The following is a 6,085-nucleotide window of genomic DNA, read 5'->3' as shown; positions in this document are numbered from 1 at the left end:
AAAAGTAAATTGGATGTTTATTTACAACCGTTGGTGGAAGAGTTGAAACATTTGTGTGAAGTTGGGGTGGAAACATATGATGTGTCCAAAAAGCAAAATTTCCAACTTAAAACTTACTTTTATGGACAATAAATGATTTTCCCGCCTATGGTATGTTATCTTGATGGTCTACCGCGGGACAAAAAACATGTCCTATATGCATGGGCGAGAGCAAAGCATTTTGGCTTCCGAATTCCAAGAAAATGAGTTGGGTTGATTGTCATAGATGCTTCTTATCAGAGAGAAATCTACTTAGGAGGAACAAGAAAGCTTTCAAAAAAGGTAAAGAGTTGCTTGATGATGCTCCAGATCGACTACCGGGTGATGAGATATGGGAGATGATATGTGATTTGTCATCTACTATTGATGGTACCGAAGCAGAATTTAAAGAGTTGAAAAAGAAAAAGAACGGTTGGTTTAAAAGAAGTATTTTTTTGAACCTTTCGTATTGGAAAACAATGTTAATTAGGCACAATTTGGATGTAATGCACATAGAAAAGAACTTCTTTGAGCTACTGATTCACACGATTATGGTTGTAGAAGGAAAGACTTCTGATTCTATTGGTGCAAGAAAAGATATAAAGAAGTTTTGTGATCGTCCCAAATTGAACATTCGCAAAGACGGGTCTAAGCCAAAATCCATTTTTACTCTTGACAAAGCTCAAAGGAAGGTATTGTGTGAGTGGTTACAAAAGTTGAAGTTTCCTGAAGGATATGCATCAAATTTTAGTCGATGTGTTGATCTTAAGAAGCTCAAGTTGTATGGCTTGAAAAGTCATGATTGTCATGTCTTCATGGAACGATTATTACCCGTTGCTTTGAAACACCTCCTCCCGACTACCGTGTTGAATCCAATTGTTGAGATTAGTCAATTTTTCTGAGATTTATGTTCCTCCTCAATATGTGTTGATGCCATGATTCGCCTCGAAGAGCAAATACCACAAATATTGTGTAAGCTTGAAATGTTCCTTCCTCCAACATTTTTTAAGTCCATGGAGCATCTACCGGTCCATTTACCATATGAAGCCAAAGTTGGAGGACCTGTCCAATATAGATGGATGTATCCATTTGAAAGGTAAGAGTTCTAGCTATTGTAACTTTATTTGAAATTATATTGATTATTATTATTCTATATATTTTTTTTTTGGTAAAAGGTAAGTATATATTGATATCAACAAAAGAGATACAGCATCCCGTATATGAGAGTTTTAAATACAACTATAAGTAATTGATAACAGAAGTGTCAAAATTATCCAACACTAAGGATGAGCTAACTGCAACAGCCAATTACGATCCCTAGCAGCTACAGTAGATTGATTGCGAGCCCAGAAACGAGAAAGAATATCCTTGAGTATCTGCTGACAAATTTTTCACGGCCAAGCAACATACTGATCCAACCGAGCCTTATTTCTAACTTTCCAAATATGATATGCAAGGCTAACATGACAAGCACTGACTATACTTCTTTGCAATTTACTTCTTCCTCCACCCACAGAAAACCAATGACTCAAACCTTCAGGGACAAAGCTAACACCAAGCATTTTCTGTAGGATAGTCACACATTTCTGACTGAAATCACACTGATAAAACAAGTGAGCATTATTCTCCACAGAAGCAGCACATAAGTAGCAAATATTATTCTGCCCAAAACCCATATTCATGATTCTATCCTGAGTAAGGAGCCTTTGCAGCTGAATTGCCCAGTATATGAATGAACACTTAGGTACATTAAGGGGATTCCAACAGGTATAACGCCAAGAAACAGGAGCTTGAGGCTATCTAAGCCACTGATATCCTTCAGCAACAGAGTAAGACTGATTAGAATCTAACCAACGATCAGTAGACTAGGCTAGTTTAACGGGAACCATAGTGTGAGCAATTTTCTTCCATGTCCAACTACAATCATCAGGAGGAATATAGTTGGACCAATGTATGCCTTTCATATAAATATGATTTATCCACTTGACCCATAAATGGTCCTTTTTACTAGCCAACCACCAAATATACTTTCCAATAAGAGCCTTGTTCCAAAGTTTTGAATTTTTGATACCAAGTCCACCTTCAGCTTTGGGAGTACAACAACTTTGCCAACTAACATTAGTAGCTCTCTGATAAGCATCCTTGCCACCCCATAGATAATTCCTACATATTGAGTCTATTTTATTCATTATCCCATTAGGTATGAGAAACATGCTAGACCAATATGAGTGGAGACTCGTAAGAACAGAGTTAACAATGCAAGAGCCAATCTTCCAGCATAGGAGAGATGTCTAGTGCCCCATGATCTAATTCTTGCACAAATTCTGTCAGTGAGCTGCATTCCATCATTCTTAGACAAGTTCTTGGAAGAAATGGGAACTCCCAAATACTTAAAAGGGAGGGACCCCTTCCTAAACCTAGAGACTTGAAGAATATCATTCATAACATCAGGAGAAACACCGTTGAAATAAATGTCAGACTTATCTTTGTTGAGGCATAAAGCACTTGCCTTAGAGAAAGTAGAAAATTCCCTAAGAAGCCACATGATAGAGCTAGAATTACCCTTAGAGAATAAAAGTAAATCATCAACAAAAAGAAGATGATTTAACCTAACAGGCCCACACAGAGGATGAAACTTAAAGTCTTCCTACTCACTCACCACATTTAAAATTCTTGAAAGATATTCCATGCAAAGTGTAAAAAGAAGAGGAGATAATGGGTCTCCTTGTCTAAGGCCACGTTTACCATGAAAAAATCCAAAAGAGTTACCATTGAGGGAAAGAGAATAAGCTGGTGTGGTGACACAGATCATGATCTTATCAATAAAGCCCTGAGGAAAATTTAAAGCTTGAAGCATACTCAGAAGGAAAGACCACTCAACAGTATCATAAGCCTTCCTAAGATCAATTTTAAGAAGACATCTAGGGGATGCAGACTTCCTGTTGTAGAGCCTTACCAAATCTTGACAAATAAGAACATTTTCCACAATTTGTCTTCCTTTAACAAATCCACCCTGATTGGGGCTCACAATATCAGGTAGTACCTCACTCAATCTGTTACACAGAAGCTTAGAGATGCACTTATACAGGGTATTACAGCAGGCTATGGGTCGAACTCAAGGACAGTTGAAGGGTGCTCACATTTGGGAATGAGAGAGATAATAGTAGCATTCAGTTGCTTCAAAAGCTTACCAGTTAAGAAGAAATCCTGGATAGCAGCACATATATCAGCTCCAATTAAAGGCCATGCATCTTTAAAAAATTGACTTGAAAAGCCATCAGGACCAGGTGCTTTGTTGGAAGGAATAGAGAAAAAACAATTCTTGATTTCAGTGTCAGTAACTGGTTTCATTAAAATGTGTACATGATCATCATTCACCAAGCTACCTTTCCTGACAGTAGGTATGTGGACAGGAGAAGTAACCTTACTACTACCCAAGAGCTCCTGATAAAATTCCAAAAAGGAGCTCTCAATGTGAACAGGATCAGTATGATTGATACCATGAATATCAGTTATGCTAAGCACTTTGTTATGCATATGACGGGCTTTAATATGCCTATGAAAGAAGAAAGTGTTCTCATCCCCTTCTTTAAGCCACTCAACCTTAGCTTTTTGTCTTAGGAAGCTCATTCTAGCTTTGTGTAGAGTAGTATACTTTTGTGCAACAGCTTTCTCAACATCTAACAGATCCTGATCCAAAGGTTTGTGATGCAACTTGGTCTGGATATTATCCAATAAGAGCCTGGCCAGATCAGCAGCTTTTTCAATATCAGAAAACTTAGCCCTATTAAGCAGCTTCAAAGGCTTCTTGAGACATTTAAGCTTAAATATCACTTGATATATTTTACAACCCATAATAGTTTTCTCCCATTCACTTCTAACTATTTCAAGGAAATCAGATGCTTGTCCCCGCATATTAAAGTACCTAAAATGAGTTTTCCTGAGAGATCTATCCAGTCTTCTATAGCATATACAAGGGTTGTGGTCAAATAGTCCTTCATTCAAAAAGTAAGCATATGAATTAGGATAAAGAGTCAGCCACTCATGATTGATAAGAAACCTGTCAATTCTGGAGTACACCCTAGTGTTAGAGTCCTGCTTGTTATTCCATGTATAAAAGGAGGCCCTGAGCTTGAATATCCACTAATTCACAGTACTGGACACACTGTCTGAATTCCTCAAGTTCACCCCACATAATAGTGCTGCCCAATCTCTCATTAAAATACAATACATTGTTGAAATCCCCACTCACACACCAAGGACCAGAGTAGGAATCCTTAATAGAAGTCGGGTCATGCCAAAGTTGTATTCTATCACTATCAGAATTAGAACCATAAACTACTGTGAACCAGAATTTCTCACCAGCATTAAGATCCTCCACTGCTACAGTAATTTGTTAGTCAGATGCTCTCACCATTTGAACATTAAAAACCTGAGGAAGCCATATGATCCAGATTCTCCCCCCAGGATGATTTATATTATTATTAATACCATACCACCTATTACCAATATTATTCAGCACAGAATTGAAATTATGACTTTTGACCTTAGTTTCTACTAATCCATAGAGGCCAATTTTAGTTTGATGCAAAAACCATTTAATATCACTTTGCTTATTTATATTATTAATGCCACGAACATTCCAACATCCCAGATTATCCATGTTCAATATTGATCTGATTAAAGACAGTTCCCCCTTCCTTTTGAACCCCAACAGGGGCAGGATCAATAGTGTGTGGCTGCTTGATAGGAGATGGTGGAGTAGAAACAAGTGAATCTGGTGGTTTAGTAGGAGAGGCTGGAGGAGAAGTAACTACAGAAGCATAAGTGGTATCTGCTGTAACTACTCTCCCACCTGACTGCACCACTTGACTCACAGGAACTGCAACCTTAGTAGGAGACTTAGGAGGAGGAGGAGCAGGCTTAACCACCGGCCTCCAAACCTGAACCTGCTTTGGCATAACAGTTTTCTTCCTACACACACTCTGATGATGACCAATACCCTTACAGAGAGAACATATCAAAGGCTTCCATTCATACTCTACCAAGACACTTTGCTGCTGACCATGCTCATCATTGAATACAATCTTATCCGGGAAATCTTGTCCCACTTTAACCTCAACCAGCAGCCTAGCATAACCCAGCCTAGTTTTGTCGAGAGTAGCAGTATCTGCCTTAATATATTTGCCCAAAAGAGAAGCTAATTTAGACAGACACTTTTCACCCCAAAATTTAAGACCTAAGCCACATAATCGTATCCATATAGGCACATGTTGCACAGGAGATTTATGAAGAGTGGCAGACTCAGTCCAAGGCTTGACAATAATAGGCTTATTATCAAACATTGGGAATCCTTGCTGTAAAACCAGTTCTTTACATTCCATCGTGGGGAATCTCACTAGGAAGACACCGTTAGGAAGAAACGAGATTTTGTCATACTTGTACTTTCCCCAAATACGTTTCACATGACCAGAAATGAGTTTGCCAAGGAGGATTGCTCCCTAATACATAACATATAACAGCGGTGTTCCAGTACTCGATTTCAGGTTTAACATCCTCAACAGTAAACTGAAGAATAGACGAAGAAGAAGGGACAGAAGGATATTTCTTACCAACAGTAGTTCATCCTTCCTCAGAAACTTCCTCATCTTCCTCACTACTTAATTCACTCGCATCTTCAACAATAACTTCTTCATTCGGTTCAACAATAGATCCAAGATCAATTTCTGGAATCCCAACAATTTCATTGACTGATTTTGTACCTTTAACATCCGCAGAGTTTAGAACAACAGAAGACGAACTTTCTTGATCCATTATAGAATTATCCAGATGATGTTCAGGAATTTGAGTAAAGGAGAGTCTAATTCGTGCTTTTGATTTAGGTTTTAGTTTTTTTTTATTATTATTACGAGATTTTTTGGATACAGATTTCCTTGCCATATTGCAATGGAAACCCTAGAATCCTAGAGAGAAGTCAGAGAAACCTCTCTCTAAAATCTCCATTTTTTATGCTTTTTACGACATTTATTCTATATAATTAACTAATTTAATATTAACTCTATTAACC

Source organism: Silene latifolia, chromosome 8 (assembly GCF_048544455.1).
Source record: "Silene latifolia isolate original U9 population chromosome 8, ASM4854445v1, whole genome shotgun sequence".
Taxonomy (NCBI): domain Eukaryota; kingdom Viridiplantae; phylum Streptophyta; class Magnoliopsida; order Caryophyllales; family Caryophyllaceae; genus Silene; species Silene latifolia.
The sequence above is the reverse complement of the archived record's forward strand: the minus strand, read 5'-3'. Positions refer to the sequence as shown.